The 17,375-nt window shown below is 36.2% G+C and overlaps 1 protein-coding gene across 1 annotated transcript in view; it reads left to right on the top strand.

Moving 5' to 3' along the window:
• The window catches only part of UNC13C (unc-13 homolog C), a 616,040-nt gene that overhangs the window by 129,208 nt on the left and 469,457 nt on the right, over positions 1-17,375 (top strand). The window lies entirely within an intron of this gene.

Here is a 17,375-nt window from a genome sequence, read left to right as displayed (position 1 = left end):
GTTGTTGGTTTGCAACCCTCTTGGATGCTTTCCAGATCTGAAATTTGCTCCTGTACTCAGGACTGGGAGAGGCTAAAGAAAGAGTCCGACCGTTCCACTTTGACGGGTGGGAGCTTGAATAAGGCTCCACATGAGCCTTGTCTAGTGTGGCAGCAAAGCAAATGGATCCCCATGCCACCCTCCAATTCTTAAAAGTTCATAAAGAGGCCCTAAAGTTTTGTTCAGTCATGTATACTGCGCAGGTGTTTTCAACACTACATCACCATCTCAAGACTATGACCCTGAAATAGCCTCTGGGAACAGGAAGGTAAATGGAACCCGCATTCTAAGGATAGGGAAGAGGGTGAGGAGGCTCCAAATGCCCTGGTCCAGCTCACAAATCGAGTAGCCTTTGTCTTTTTGATGATCTTCCCCAACATGTGTTTAATGGCCATTAGATAGCAGTGAAAGTTGCATCAAGGGTGGTACTGATAGTAGCAGTTAGGCAAGATGGAGAAGACAGAAAAAGCACACTCCTTGCTTCCCCCCTTCCTATATGGTCCTATACTGTATAATGAAAGATACTTTTAGAATGATGTTGCAGTCCTAGAAAAATGAATTCTCCAAAGTAGCTCACAGTTTAGTAAACAGTAGACATCAACTGATGATGTTGACATGAAATATATTTTTGGAAAAACAATATCAGAAAGTTAGCCAATATATCACTTAAGTACTTGTTTTCATTGATACAAAACAAAAACAAAAACAAAAACTTGTGACTGATATTTTTGATGGTTTTCTTTATTTGAAATATTTCCCATGTAAAAATTACCTAAGTCACGGTCTGACTTTCTGATTTTTTTTCCAAATATTTATTTGTTTTAGAGAGAGAGAGAGAAAAAATGAGTCAGGGTAGGGGCAGAATCTCAAGGAGACACCCGGCTTAAGCATGGAGCTTAACACAGGTCACCACCCCACAATCCTGAGATCATGACCTGAGCCAAAATCAAGAGTTGAAAGCTTAACCTACTGAGCCACCCAGGTGCCCCTGACTTTTTTTTTTTTTTTAAATATACCAATAATTGAACAGAATAAGGCTGAAAATAAAGACTACTTGGTACAAGGGTATGGGAAAGGTTATAACAAAAGAAAACTTGTATTGTAAATGATAATCATTCGAAAATCAATACAAACATTTCCAAGCCTGTCTAATGTAGTGTCTGACACATTTGTATTGCTTGATGTATACAAGTATGTGCTAGGCATGGAATTAAAGAACTTGTTACAAAGATGATCACCTGGCTCCCGTTTTTAGAAGGAGCTCACAATCTGCAGAGAGGCAGTAAAATAAGGCAGTCTTTAAAATTTGTGGTATTAACCCAACTTTGGAACCCAACTGAGTACTGGAGAATTGGCTTTCAATGACACTGCTTTCCTACAGAATGAAAACTCAGCTATTAGTTTAAAAGGTATTAGAGTGATAGACAACACGTACAGGAAATAGTTTTCTCTCAAACTTTTATATTAAATAGCATTATTCCCATTACTTCCAGATGGTTTTGCTGTCTACTTTTAAGGAAACGTGAGATTAGATTAGACCATCTCTTAAGCCCTCTTTATTTTCATTCTAGGATTATATAAAAAGAGCAAAACATCGTTTGAAATGAAAGTTCTCATTAGAGGATTTGAGTTGAATCTTGAGGGAATTGAAATTTTAATCCTTTATACTGAGTTACTGAGAACTGTTACGAGCAAAAGAGAGAATGATGGTTTCTGTGACTGTATGATACCACACCTTGCAAAACAGTAAAACGTGCTTCAGATAGATTTTTTCAAGCCTCTTTTGTTTTTGATTCTGTAGCAGATTTTTGAAGATAATGGCTTGGCAATAGTTTTTCTGCTACTTCCACAAAAATGTATTTTAGCAAACCCTTTAAATTAAAATCACAATGTAGGTGAAGAAAAAATTATCAAGTATGTAGTAGTCTCCAAGTGTACCAGATTTCCTCTCCACCCTGCCATAGAATGTAGATTTACCTCCAAACCTAGGTAAGAATTATTGGTGATCAAAGGAGAGGGGCTTGTCTTTCATTTAGTTGTAACTTTATGTTTTCTCTCCATTTCTATTATTTTGATGGAAAACTTGGCAGTAGATTAAAGAGGTAAAAATATACAGTCAGCTGGATTTTTCTTCATGGTTCGACTCTGTGATTACGGGAGAATGAGTCTGCTATGGGGAATACTACAGATTCCAACAACGCTATACACAGAGGCACTCCTCAGCAAATTCAAAAGAGGGAGCATTCTATGTGGCTGTTCGATCTTGGGGTTGTTTTCTTTTATACATTCATCTGGGAGGAAATCTGGTTTATGGAACGAGAGTCAGAACCTGGAATGTGGGTGCAGACCTCCAATTCATCTACCTAGAGTGTGATTCCTGTCCTCTCCACCTTTTATGAGGATAATCCACTACCTTTTTTTTTCTGCACCCCTGCATTGATGGATGTTTCCTCGGATATTGTCCATGTGTGGCTGTCTTAGCCTCCAACTAAAGGTTTACAAAACCCAGAGCTAAAGATCTGAGGTTCTTTGCCAGCAGAGGCAAAATTTGGACAAACTATATTTTCCGACTGATAGAAATACTTTTGCTTTTAATCTTCAGAATAATCCGTGTACTGTGTGTGCAGGCATTCCTTGATAAGAGGTAGAATCCTGAAATAGTGCGGATTATAAATTGCAGGGGTGGGGCCGGAGATACTATGAGTGAATAATCCCTTGCTTTCTGCCAAATCTGTTCAGACGGATTATAAAAAACATTCCCTATCAAAGTCCCTCTGTTTTGTGGTGACACCGTCTTCCTTAGGCATTAGCCGTCAAGAAGAGGTCTGTTCTAAACGTCCTAAGTATGGTTGCAGGCCTTCTGTTAAAAGTAGAAATATTAATAGATAGATTTGAATCTGGGAAATTCTTCAAGAGACAAATAGTACTTGACAAAAATCTGTGCCAGGAGGGGTAGAAAAAAGTGTCATTATTTTGTTTGTTAGGTCGAATGAGATCTGAATGCAAAACCAACTTTTGTGTTTTCAGTGTATATCCTTGGAAGTGAAATTCCTGTCTATGTTTTGAAGACTTGTAGTGAAGAGATTACAAGAATAAAATAATGAGTTTCGTGGTAACTGGTTTCAAAATGATTAAAAGAGGCTTTCACTCATCAGAAGAAAAATGTAATTGAATATTATTTGAACATTATAGCTCTAGCCATATGACATCTTTTGTGAAAATTAATGATTATTAGTTTTCTGGACCATTAAGCAGAGCCTGGAGCAAAGATCAGAGTTGTTTTGTTGTGAATTTTCTTCCTCATGAACTTTGGCGCCTAATATAATTACTTACCCCCCCCCTTTCTTTAAAGTGATTTCCTTGCAGAGAACTTATTAGCTTCATGAATGACTTCCATTAGAGATTACATAGCTAACAGGCAAGGATGGAAAGCTTGATGACTTAGTTCTTCTTCGGGCAACTTCATATTAAACAGTTGCCTTCCAAAAGCTCACACTCCATTGCACTTTCTTTAACACATAATGCTTATTTACAGGGTTATCGCTAGGATAAATGAATCAAAGAGTTCTGCCTGTATGAGTTGATGATGACTTTTACTCTTCCTGGTGAGAGAGCAGAGAGTGATGCACACTAAAATTTGATGGAGCGAGCACAACCTTCTCCTTTCTCCCTGAATTTATACCAGAATTGCTGCATTGGTAAATGAAGCATAATTATCATTTCATTTTGACCTGACAGTTGAAAAAGCGTCCTCCTGTTTCTATGATATGATGAGGTAGATGTTAGGAACCTAGGGCTCCTACATACCTTCCTTAACAGTTCCTGTTGCACCGGAAGTTCTGTAAACGTCAAATCAGTTAAACATAGAAGAGTTACGTGATCTTGCAAGAAAATGACTTTATTATGATCTTATAAGAAAGTAGAGTCAATGCCTAAACTCCAGGGGTTTTTGTTCTCCTTTTTAAGAGCACTGACCCAGTTATAAAGCAGATAGTCAGAACTGCTCTGCTTCAATCCGGGGTCGTGGGTGCGAGTCCTAGGTGCCAAGCCTTTCCTCGCCCAGTGAAGCTCTTCAGGAGCTCAGGGCTTCTCAGAACACAATTTGAAGCCCACTAGGCAACCTGACCTCTAAAACAAACAAAGAAACAAAACAAAAAGAAAACCACAAAGCCAAAAAAACCGTTTTGGTTCTGAGATAACAAAGATTCCAGCAAGCAATTTTTGTTCGCATGTTATTTTCTCTGTACTCTGCTTTGCCCCATGTGTCAGTGATCGGGTATCTTGGTAAATGGAAAAGCCAAAGAATACTTGAGGGCACCAGGAGCCAGTCATGGGAGGCCGGGAAGAATGGAATGGGTTGTTGGTAGTAAATAGGGAGATAGGAAAGGAACTGCGGCTCGACTTTAAAGGCTAGTTCACTCTCTAGTCTTTCCTTCCTTTCCTAGGAACAGTCGCCATAAAAAAATCACAAGTATATTCTTCCAGAATGTATTATAATTTTACTGTCCATAAATATAGAAATGATGCCTTGCTAGATAATTCTGTCATCCTTGCGCAAGGTCCATGCTAATCTTCTCTATATCGTTCCAATTTTAGTATATGTGCTGCCGAAACGAGCATTCCAGACTCGATAATTCCGGAACTTGCTTTTTAAACTCAGTGTTATGTTAGAAACCACTTGTTGTGGATCCTGGGAAACAAACTGAGGGTTGTGGAGGAGGGGGAGGGGAGGGGAATGGGTGAGCCTGGTGGTGGGTATTAAGGAGGGCATGTGTTGGATGGAACACTGGGTGTGGTGTGTGGTGCATAAACAATGAATGTTGGAACATGAAAAAAATTAAGATGTTAAAATGTTTAAAAAAACTACATTCATGCCGATGGGTCTCATTAATTCATTCAAATGTATTTTACCGCATAAGTGCTTCAAAATTATTCCTTGTTAATAGGAAAAATCTGGTATTCCATACTCCATATTCCAATGAGAAATAATGTTGTAGTAAAGGTCTTTTTATTTGTAATCTGTTAAGTAAGTATAAGATTATCTTCATGTTACATACCTAACAAAGTTGTTGGGCAATTGGGTGAGCAAATTTCAGCCTTCCTAAAAACTTTGATTTCAATTTCAGAAGTGTTCAGATGCATTTTTAACAGTACTTCATGGACGTTTCCATTCATAACAACTTGACAGCCTGAGATATTTTCATTTTCTTTTCTGTCCGGTGGTAGTGAAATAAGATATGAGTACTTAATGTTAACTTACACAGTCCTCATAACTGAACAGTTTGAGTACCTTTTCCTATGTTAATTTCCTCTTGGGAAATGCATTTCAACATGAAATTTATTTTTCTACCTATTTTTCAAATTCTTTTACAGAGGCAAAGCTAATCCTCTGTTGTATGTTGCAAATACATTTTCTTGCTCTGTTGTTGTTTCTTCTCTTGTGACACATTTTTCATTCTTATTTGTGATCATTTATGCTTTCTGTGTCTTATGGCAATTTACACAGAACATATACCTATATATAAATGCATATAGCTACAACATATATTCTATATATAAAATTTGTCCATATTTAGGTTTTAATGTACCATGTATAAATAACTAATAAACAAATAAAATTTGTCCACATTTAAGTTTTAATGTTCTGTGTTTAAATTATTTTCAGGGTGAATTTTTTAATTTTTATTTAAATTCAATTTAATTAACATATATTATTTTCAGAGGTAGAATTTAGTGATTTATCAGTTGCATGCAACACCTATGCTCATTACTTCAAGTGCCCTCCTTAATGCCCATAACCCAATTACCCCTTCTCCCCATGCACCTCCCCTCAAGCCTCTATTTGTTTCCTATAGTTACAAGTTTCCTGTGATTTGCCTCCTTTGTCTTATTTTACCTTGCTCTCTCCTATGTTCACCTGTTTTGTTTTTAAATTCTGCATATGAGTGAAATCATAGGATATTTATCTTTCTCTGACTTATTTTGCTTGGCATAATACCCTCTAATTCCCGCAAATGGCAAGATTTCAGGTTTTTGATGGCTAAATAATATTCCTCTGTGTGTATGTGTGTGTGTGTGTGTGTGTGTGTGTGTGTGTGCGTGTGCGTGCGTGTGTCTGTGTGTTTATAAAATCACATCTGCTTTATCCATTTATCTGTCAATGAACATTTGGGCTCTTTCCATATTTTGGTACCATGTTTAAATTTTTTTTAAAGATTTTATTTATTTATCTGACAGAGATCACAAGTAGGCAGAGAGGCAGGCAAAGAGAGAAGAGTAAGCAGGTTCCCTGCTGAGCAGAGAGCCCGATGTGGGCTCGATCCCAGGACCCTGAGATCATGACCTGAGCTGAAGGCAGAGGCTTTAACCCACTGAGCCACCCAGGTGTCCCCATGTTTAAATTTTTAAGAAATAACTACCTGTTTTCCCGTGTGATTATAGGGTAAACAAGTTTGAGTTGCTTCACATACTTACCAACATTGTTATTGTTATTCTTTAATTTTAGCCATTCTACAGGATATGTCATGGTATCTAATTGTGGTTTTAAATTTTATTTCCCCAGTGACTAATGATGACAGTCATAATTTTCGTGCTTTATGGCCACTCATGCATTTTCTTTTGTGAGGTGTCTGTTCAAATTTTTTGTCCAACTGCTAAATTAAAAAATAATAGGTTAATGGAATATTGAAAAGATAGTATAGAGATCACATATAACTTTTACTCTGTTTCCCTCAATATTTACATGTTGTGTAATTGGAGTACAATATAAAGATCAGGAATTTGACATTAGTATAATGTATGTAAATATGTCATTTTATCATATATGTAGATCATAAAACTATAACAATCCAAATACAGAACTACTCCATCATGCTGGTGCTATTGCTGTGTAGTCTCTCTCATCCACCCCTCCCCATGTTTAACCTTGCATAACCCCTGGCAACAGCTAATCTGTTTTCCATCTGTAGAATTATATATAAATGGACTCATGTAGTATCTGTCATCTGGATTTTTCTTTAACATAATGCCCTTGAGATCTAAATTGCTATGTGTATCAGTTTATTTTTATTGGTAAGTGGTATTTAAGGAATACTAATGTAACCCTGGGATGTATCACAGTTTAACTTTCACTTGTTGAGGGATATTTTGGTTGTTTCCAGTTTGAAGCTATTAAAATAAAGCTGTTATGGTCATTTGTAAGATTTATGTGAATGTTTAATTTTTCCAGGATAAAGGCCAAAGAGTTCAGTTGCTGCCTGTACTGTGGACGTATAGTTAATTTTATAAGAAATGGTCAAACTACTTGAGAGTTATTATATCTTACATTGTCAGTGTATAAAAGACCCAGTTTCACTGCATCCTTTCTAGAATTTGGCATTGTCAATGTTTTTGTTATTTAACTGTACTAATACATAGAAGCATTTCATCATGGCTCCAATTTGCAGTTCCTGAATATCTAGTGATACTGATCATCTTTTCATATGCTTGTTTGTTATTCATATGTCCTCTTCAGTGAAATGTTCTACGTCTTTTGTCCATTTTCTAATTGTGTGTGTATGGTTGGTGTTTGCTGTTGAGTTTTGAGAGTTCCTTATGTATTGTAGGTACTAGTTCTTTGTTTAGTATATGTTTTCTTCCAATGTATAGCTTTTCTTTAAATCCTTTTTACATGGGATTTCCAAGAGTAAAATTTTTAAGACCAACTTATTGACTTCTCTATTTTTGTATCGTATTTTTGATGTCATGGTTAAGAACTTTTCCAGTTTTATGTCTTGAAGACTTTTTCCTGATTTAAGGTTTTTAAAAATTTTTATTTTAAACTTAAATATGATTCATTTCAAGATAATTTTCACATTAAGATATGAGGTTTAGGTTGAGGGTGATGTTTTTGCTTATAAATATCCAGTTGCTTGAGCACCAGTTATTCAAAAGTCTATCTTCACTGAGTTGCTTTTGCATCCTTATAAAAAATGATCTGTGGAGTGCCTGGTGGTTTAGTCATTAAACGTCTTTCTTCGGCTCAGATCATGATCCCAGGATCCTGGAACTGAACCCTGCATCGGGCTCCCTGCTCAGCAGGAAGCCTACTTCTCCCTCTGTTTTTCCTCCGGCTTGTCTTCCCTCTTTCTCTGTCTCTTTCTGTCAAATAAAAATCATAAAAAGATTTGTATGGGTCTCTGTCGAGGTTCTCTGCTCTGTTACATTGATCAATGTTTAATTCTTTCTACTGGTATCACAGTCTTGGTTACTATGATTTTAAGTCATGAAAAAAGAATTTATATATTATATACACACATACATAGAGTATGTATATTTTTACATATGTATATGTATTATAGTGTGTGTTTGTGTGTGTGTGTGTGTGTGTGTGTATGAATAAAATCTGGAGACAGTTTGTAACTTGTATCTTAGGGGTTTCAATTCATGAATATGGTATACCTTTTCATGTATTAATATTTTTATTGATTATTCTCATCAGAGTAGGGTGGGGATTTAAGTGACTGTCAGTTGTGGATTTGTCTACGTTTAAGTTATATCAGCTTTTGTTTCACGTGCTTTGCAGCTCTGCATTTGGTTCATATTCATTTTGGATTGTTGTCTTCCTGGTGGATTTACCTTTATCTCATTATACATATGAGTCTCTCTCAGTTTTCTTTTGCTTTAAAGTCTACATTATCAGATATTAGGTTAGCTACTATATCCTTTTGATTGTACAGTGTAACTTTTTCTATTTGTTTACTTTTAGCCTGTCTATATCATTATATTTGAGTTCCCGAGCATATAGTTAGGTAATAATGTTTTTTAATCTATCCCATTAAGCTTTTTTCTATTTGATATATTTATTGTGTTTTTAAATTTTTTTATTAATTTCTTTTCAGTGTAGCAGAATTCATTGTTTATGCACCACACCCAGCTCCATGCTATATGTGCCCTCCATAATACCCACCACCAGGCTCCCCCAACCTCTCACCCCCCACCCTTCACAACCCTCAGATTGTTTTTCAGAGTCCATAGTCTTTCATGGTTCACCTCCCCTTCCAATTTCCCTCAACTCCCTTCTCCTCTCCATCTTCCTATGTCCTCCATGTTATTTGTTATGCTCCACAAATAAGTGAAACCATATGATAATTGACTCTCTCTGCTTGACTTTTTTCACTCAGCATAATCTCTTCCAGTCCCGTCCATGTTGCTACAAAAATTGGGTATTCATCCTTTCTGATGGAGGCATAATACTCCATAGTATATATGAACCACATCTTCCTTATCCATTCGTCCATTGAAGGGCATCTTGGTTCTTTCCATAGTTTGGCGACCGTGGCCATTGCTGCTATAAACATTGGGGTACAGATGGCCCTTCTTTTCATGACAACTGTATCTTTGGGGTAAATACCCAGTAGTGCAATTGCAGGGTCATAAGGAAGCTCTGTTTTTAATTTCCTGAGGAATCTCCACACTGTTCTCCAAAATGGATGCACCAACTTGCATTCCCACCAACAGTGTAAGAGGATTCCCCTTTCTCCACATCCTCTCCAACACACGTTGTTTCCTGTCTTGCTAATTTTGGCCATTCTAACTGGTATAAGGCGGTATCTCAATGTTTTAATTTGAATCTCCCTGATGGCTAGTGATGATGAACATTTTTTCATGTGTTTGATAGCCATTTGTATGTCTTCATTGGAGAAGTGTCTGTTCATATCTTCTGCCCATTTTTTAATATGATTGTCTGTTTTGTGTGTGTTGAGTTTGATATATTTAGACCATTTATATTTAGTGCAATTATTGATAAGGCTTAAATCTGCTACTTTATTCTTTGTCTTCTGTTTTCTCTGGTTTTCATTGTCTGTATTTTCTACATTTCTATAGATTGCTTGTACACTTTGAGTTTTTCAGTGTATCTCTTTGTATAACATTTTCAGTAACAATTCTAGGTATAGTATTATGAATAAGTTTTTTATTGCTTCCTTGAAATTTGCCACAAACTACAACACAAATTTTTATCTTAGAATCCTGAAGGTGGCAGGTCTGTTATAGCTACACTGGACTAAAGTCAAAGTGTCAGCACTGCTGTATTCCTTTCTAAAGCCTTAGGGAAGAATCTGTTTCAATGAATTTTCCAGCTTTTAGATGGTACTTATATTTTTTGGCTCATAAACATTTTCCTCTATCTTCAAAACGAGCAACTGTATGTTGAGCAGTATTTGAAAGGTTTATTATTTGAGGAGGGGAGGGACAGAGGAAAATGGAAAGAATTCCCACTAGACTCCCTGCTGATCACAGAGTCAGACACAGAGCTCAATTCCATGACCCTGAAATCATGACCTGAACTGAAACCCAGAGTTGGACAATCAACCAACTTTGTGTGTTGAGCTTTTTAATATTGCATCACTCTGAATTCATTAATCTACCTTCCTCTTCCACTTCTAGTGTCATTCTGATTACATTGGACCCACTAGATAACCCTGGATAATATTCCAATATTAAGATTGGGTGATTATGAAACTTAGTTCTGTCTGCAACTTTAATTTTCCTTTTAAATGTAAATAAATTATTCAGGTTCCAAGAATTATTAACACAGCTGTCTCTGGGGGCCATTAATTTGCCTACTACACATTATGTATACATAATTTGTCAAAGTTGGCTGGTGAATACATTTTACCAGTTGTAGGGAAGTGCAAAAACCTTATCTACCACCATATTACTTTATTCTTTCACATTTAAAGTAAAATTTCTTAAATATTTCCTCTGTATACATTAAGAACCACATTAGATAGTGTTAAACTTTTTGTTTCAACCATTAAACATAATCAAGAAAACTCAAGAGGAAAGGGAAAGCATACTATATATACCTATAGTTTTGTTTTTATTGTTCACTCTCCTTTCTGGATGTTTCAAGACTCCTTCCTTTCTGTTCGGAAAATTTTCTTCAGCCATTCATTTAAAGTAAGTTGGCTGGTTATAAAGTCTCAGTTTTCTTTCATCTGAGAATGTCTTGATTGCCTCTTCATTCCTGAGGATATGTTTTCACTGAATATGTAATCTTAGGTTGATCATTTTCTTCAGCACTTGAAAAGTGTTATGCCATTCCTTTCTGCCTCTATGGTTTCTGATAGAAAATCCCTTCTCAATCAAATTTTTTCTCCCCTATAGATAGTGTGCCATTTCTTTTCCTACTGTCAACATTTTTTCTTTGCTTTTAGTTTTCAGACGTTTGTGATCTGTCTTGACAGGAGTTTTTCAGTTTTTCCCGTGTGTGGTTTATTAGCTTGTTCTGCGGACTTGTGTTTTGTTTAGCATTTGCAAAACTTGAATTTTTCGGGCATTTTTTATTGAACACACTTCCAGCTCTGTTATGAATGCGTCCTCCCAAAATGCAGATGAGGAAGCCCGAATTCCTACTTAATTGTATTTGAAAATAGGGCCTTTCAGAGTTACTGAGGTTTAGATGAGGTTATATGAGAGTAGGGCTCAATGGTGGGATCAGTGTTATCAGAATAGAGAGATCAAAGCTCACTCTTTCACAGGAGCATACAATGAGAAGATGGACCTCTGTAAGTCAGGAGGAGACCTTACCAAGAATCAAATCTGATAGCACCTTGATCTTGGACTTTGCAGTCTCCAGGACTATGCAAGGTAAATGTTGCTTAAGCTACTCAGTCTGATATATTGTTAAAGCAAAAGTTGAGTAGACTCAGAATTCTATTCTTCTTTTTCCTGTCTTTCTTGGACTTCAGTGAGATGAATATTTTAACATTTTTTAATCATAATCCCAAGTGTCCCTAGCACTTGTTTTCAGGCTCTGTAGTTCAGACTGTGTAATTTCAACTGTTTTATATTCAAGTTCACTGATTTTTCTTTCATGTAGCTGTTGAGTCCATCCACTTAGTAATATTTCAGTTGCTGTATTTTTTATTTCTAAAATTTCCATTTGTTTTTCATATCTTCAATTTCTTTGAGACTGTCTATTCCTTCAATAAAACTTTCTATTCACTGGTTCCAGACATATTTATAACTATTATTGAAACATTTTTAATTGGCTGTGTTAAAAGCCTAATTCAGATCCTTTTAACATCTGGATTATCGCATGGTAACTGTTGTCTTTTCTCATTCAGTTTGAGGTCCCTGGTATGACAAATGATTTTAATATGGACATTTGGAGGATTCTGTCATAAGACTTTGGGTTTTACTTAAGTCATGCATTTTATCTTGTCTGACAGTGCTCCAGTACTTGAATGAGAACTGACTTCTTTCTTCTAGGTGGAGATGGAAATTTAGGTCTGTTTGTTTTGTTTGTTTGTTTGTTTGCTTTTTCTAGGTGTTCATAGACACCCAGCAGGAGGAACTTTTTATTACTGTGGTGGGCATGACTGGGAGTTGAGCTTTCCCACTGTTCCACTGGGTCTCTGTTTATACTACCCTAGCTTAAAAGGGAACAGGTGCCTAATTGCTGCTTCCTGTGTAGACACCACTGATACTGAGGGGGTGATTTTTGTTATGGCTGAGCTTTTTGTTATGAAAGTTCTTACCTTCTACTAGGCCTCTTTAAATAAAACTCGAGTGAGGAGGGAAAGGATTTCTCATTACTACTTTTGTATAGGAGAAGTTCAGGCTGTTTGTGATTTCCAACTCCCTGTGTGGTCTTCTCTGACAGCACTCAAGTCAGTATGGAGGCTTGGAGTACTCATTACAGTCCAACAAAGGTAGAAGTCTAGGTACTCCTTTTGACTTTCACTGACAGGAGTGGAAATGGGAGCCACAGGATTTTTTGTGTGTGATGTTTGGCTGGAGTGGGTTAATTATCATCTGAATGTTTCTGTCTGAGTGTCCTGTTCCTCTTGGTTCCTCTGCTAAAGAGAGTAAGTTTTCCCTGGAGCCTTTCTTGTCTGCGCCATTGATATCTCTGGGTTGTAATGTTCAGTTTGGGATATTGGAGGCAAACAGAAAAGCCATAAAACTCATCAGTGTATTATACTTTGAGTCAAAAGTCACAGTCACTAGTCACTGTACCATCTCCAACTTTCAGAGCTTTGTATGTATTTATTTTATATATTATGTCCAAAGTTTTTAGTTTTATTTAGTGGGAGTAAGAGGGACGGTAAGTCTATCTGTTTTCTTTTCTTCTTTTTTTTTTTTTTCTGGAAGCAAAAGTCTGATAGATTTTTATATTTTTAAAGCACTATTTTATTTTGGGGATAAATCCAATTTGGGTAAATATGTACACTCATGTTGGATCAAATACAAAAGTTTTATTTAGAATTTTGCTTATGAGTTCTCCTATATGATACTGTTATAGAATATTAGTTTGTACCATTTTTTCCTGATTTTAATAGCAAGCTATACTAGCCTCAGGAAATACACTTTTCTTTCTGTTTCCATTCTATGTGTTCACTTTACTTCTATAGTCAAATTTGTATTACAGTGGTATTATCTGTTTAATATAGACTTCATAAAACTTTTAAAAAACCATCTGGTGTTCTGTCTTGGGGAGATTTTCCTACTGAATAAAAATTCCTTATTAATGGTTTTAGTTTCCTGTGTTTTTGAATAAATGTTAGTAATTCTTTTTATTTTTATTTTATTTTTTCAGTGCTCCAAGATTCATTGTTTATGTATTATACCCAGTGCTTTTGCAATACATGCCCTCTTATATTTTTGTTAGTGTTTAGAAAATTACCTTAAGTCTTTGTATTGACATAAAGATGTTCATAGCACACTTTGAACTTTTAAAAAAAATTTCCACCGCATCTTCAGTTATATCCTTTTTACATAATGATATCATTCATATGTACATGTTCTCTTTGTAACCCGTCTTGATAAAAAAATGTAATTTTATTTAATGCTTTAAAGAAGCAATTTTTCTTTCATAACTTTTGGAGTATGGTTCACAACTTTACATCGGTTTCAAGTATACAACATAGTGATCGAACAACTCTTACACTATGCTCACCACAAGGATAAGGATAGCTGCCATTTGTCACCATACAACATTATTACAATATGATAGAATATATTCCCTATGCCATAGCTTTTATTCCTGTAACTTATTCTTTCCATAACTGGAACCCTGTATCTCCTCCCCCTCAGCCATTTTGCCCATGCCCTCACCCTCCTACCTTCTGGAGTAAAGTTCACCTTCCTCAGTTCTCTGTATTTATAGATTTGATTCTGCTTTTCATTTGTTCTGCTTTATGGATTCTACATATGAGTGAAATTGTACCTACATTTTCTTATAGATTTGAGGTTTTCTTTATCCTGGGTAGATTTTTTTTTCCATTGATGTTTCCAGGTAGATGGAAAGGTTCCTTATTGTTTCTCCACAGTTACTGTTTTTATCTCATGCATGTGTGTGTGTGTGTGTGTGTGTGTGTATGCATATTTATAATAAATATTTATTATTTTAGAGCAAGCTAAAGTGCATGAGTGAGCATGGGGGTGGGGGGGTTGGGGCCCAGAGGAGGAGAATCTTAAGCAGACTTCCTGCTAAGTGCAGAGCCCATCCTATCTCAGAGCTTGATCTCAGCAAAATAGAGCTGGGATTATGACCGTAGTGAAATCAATCAAGAGTCAGTCACTTAACTGACTGAGCCACCCAGGCACCCCTAAGCTTGGATAGGTTTTAAAGTTTTATAATAATTTGAGTATAGGTGACACAAAATGTTAGATTATTTTCGGGTATACAACATATTAAAAGTTGTTACTTACTTGGGGAGGCTGGCTGGTTCAGTTGATGGAACATGGGACTCTTGATCTCCGGTTCATGATTTCATGGCCCATGCTGAGCCTGAGCTTACAAATAAATGAATAAATAAATAAATAAATAAATAATCTAGCAGTTGTGCATGGGTGTAGAGTAGTGATTTAAGTGGGGCAGAGAGCAGAATCTTTGTATGTCATCTTATTCTGCCTCATTGTCCAGAGGACTGGGCTTGATTTTTTAAAAACAAAATAAAACTCTGATCATGTGACGCATCATGGTCTTGCTTGAAAACAGTCTGTGGTTCTACATTACAATTAGAGTATAATTTAAATTCCTTAATAGAATCTATCAAGATTTTTATGCAATAAACCCTGTTCATCAACCTTTTCATTTCTTAAAGTTCTTTACTATCACACTCTCGTGTTTCAGTTCCTAATACTCTATACTCTTTCAAGCTTCAGTGCCTTTTCAAATTCTTTCCCTCTAAGAATGGTTTCATTGAACTGACAAACGCCCATTCAAAAATCATTGCTTCCATGAATCGTTTACAAACCCAGTGTCCTTTCTGGCAGCAGAGTTAGGAGATACTTCCTCTGTGTTCCCCCACCAACTTACTCATATCTTTCATATATCTTTACCATATTGTATTGTTATTGTCTCTCATTTTTTAGATTAACCCACCCAAGTCCATAACTGAACAAAAAAGTGTATGAGATATGAGCATTAATATCTCACTCAGTACCCACCCCATTATATCCAGAATTATAACAGAAATGTGAGCCAGGCCAAAGGGTTTCCTCTGCCTTGGCAAGATCTAATGAATATTGATGGCCTCACAGAACAATTGATGCGATTCAATAAAAGAGCAGATAAGGTGCTGTGCAAAATGTCTAACACATAGGAGGTACTCTGTAAAGGTCAATGGAAATTGAATAATTTTCTGGTTACAATATAGGCTCTTCTCTGGATGGTTTTCAGCTCCCATCTTGTGATTTTCAGGGATAATATACAGGTCTTAAAAGTCCTATGTATTTTGATATGCTTGGAAAGAAAGCAAACCTGTTTCCAAAGTGGGTAGTGAACAGTGTCACTAGTGAGAGCTTTGCATTATTTTTGAAGGATTGGAGAGCAAGGAAGGGCATTAGAGGAAAAAAGTTTAAGGAAATTCCTAAGCTAGAATGGCATCCAGAACTCAGATTCTTTATAAGCTTTCAGATCTCTTCCACCTAATTTTCTTCAAAATACCAAGAAAGGAAACACAACACAATTTTTACCTTTATCTTAAATTGTGAAATAATTGTATCTCAAGTTTAGGTAGTAGATGTTAATATTTTGAGGGGTAACTGGTGAGTAAATAGTTGTTACACTGAAAATTATATCTAGAGAAACAAAAATCATAGAATCTAGAGCTAGATGTTTTAGATACACGCTGGTCAAACCCTCTTATTTCACTGACATGTGAGGGGAAACTGAGTGCTCAGGAGGTCACATGTTGCCTTAAATCACATTCATAGTTCTTTCTTGAGGATGTTCACACGAGAAACATTGAGTTCAGTACTCAGGAGACACACTTAGATCACATATATTCTTAAAAGTTTAATAGCTTTAAAGTTCTTACACAGTGTGATTAAACAATGATATTCACTTAGTAAATATTTTGTAAGCTTAAAAAAAATAAATACCCGGCTTATGGAATTCCGAGACATTATGAAAATGTATGGTCCCTGGAACTTCACTTTAATCCTGTTTATAGAGGAGGTTTTGCTATAAAGTAGAGGGACGCATTGTGGTCTGACATTAACAACATAAAGTCACTGAACTGCAAGACGACCTTGTGCAATGATAGGAGTTTTGAGACAAGGAGCATCCAGACTAACATCCATACTAACTAGTGTATATCCATACTAACCGAGGGTTGGTTGGTGGGTTGGTTTTTTGGTAATTACAGGGGTTTAGTCAGAATTTGACTAGGCAAAACAACTGCCTGTAGAACAAAAGGCAGTTTGTCAAAGAACAAAGCCATTGTGAATGAGTGTGTGTGTGTGTGTGTGTGTGTGTATTGATTATATATATGTGTGTATGTGTATAAAATGTAATAGATACATGTATAATGTATATTAAACCTTTATTACATATGTTAATATGTATATATACATAAACATTTTTTACATTTTTAGATGGTATTTTAAATGTTTATTTTAATGGTCACAAATGGGGCATCTGAGTGGCTCCTTGGGTTAAATCCTCTGCCTTTGGCTCAGGTCATGGTCCTACGGTCCTGGGATTGAGCCCTGCATCGGGCTCTTTGCTCAGTGGGCAGCCTGCTTCCTCCTCTCTCTCTCTCTGCCTGCCTCTCTGCCTACTTGAGATCTCTGTCAAGTAAATAAATAAAATCTTTAAAAAAAAAAAAAGTGTTAATGGTCACAAATTGTTGAATCAAGATCATAGAACATAATTTTCTTGTCTTTTTTTTTTTTAAGATTTTATTTATCTGTTAGAGAAAGAACATGAGCTAGGGGAACAGCAGGCAGAGGGAGAAGCACTCCACACTAAGCAGGGAGCCTGATGTGGGACTCAATCCCAGGACCCTGGGGTCATGACCTCAGCTGAAGGTGGGAACTTAATCAGTTGAGCCACCCGG

This window comes from Mustela nivalis (genome assembly GCF_964662115.1).
Source record: "Mustela nivalis genome assembly, chromosome: 6".
In the NCBI taxonomy this organism is placed as follows: Eukaryota; Metazoa; Chordata; class Mammalia; order Carnivora; family Mustelidae; genus Mustela; species Mustela nivalis.
This window is presented reverse-complemented; position numbering and strand designations above follow the sequence as displayed.